Raw genomic sequence first — 472 nt, forward strand, 5'->3', positions numbered from 1 at the left:
GCATCTCCTGGTGCTGCTGGTCGGGGTGTCTCTGGGGGAGTCGGGGAGGGTGTCCCCAGGGTGAGCGCTGTGGGGGCTGCTGCTGAGCGCTGCTCCTGGAAGTGGGCCCGGACCTGACCTACTGGCATGTTCTCCAAGAACAGGGCTTCCTGCCCCTCCATGCTGCCATGGACCATGCTGGGGGGCCTCAGGCCCTCATCTCCCAGGTCCTCCATGAACGCCTCCATGTCTCTGCCACTCGACTCCCACTTCTCCTGCCATGCGGCCCTCTCGCTGCTGGGCCTGTGGAGCAGGAACTGCTCCATCACCAGATGGGAAATTATTTCCTGCTTCCTGTGCGTGTCTGGCTGCAGCCACGAGCAGAAAGATCGAAGACCCGGGGACACTGGTCGCATCGGTACAGCTTCCGGGCGCCCCCCGCCTCCTGGGGCGCCTCCTCTGGGGGAGGCTCTTCCTGGGTGGCGGCGCCCAG

This window comes from Myotis davidii, unplaced genomic scaffold, assembly GCF_000327345.1.
Source record: "Myotis davidii unplaced genomic scaffold, ASM32734v1 scaffold32, whole genome shotgun sequence".
In the NCBI taxonomy this organism is placed as follows: domain Eukaryota; kingdom Metazoa; phylum Chordata; class Mammalia; order Chiroptera; family Vespertilionidae; genus Myotis; species Myotis davidii.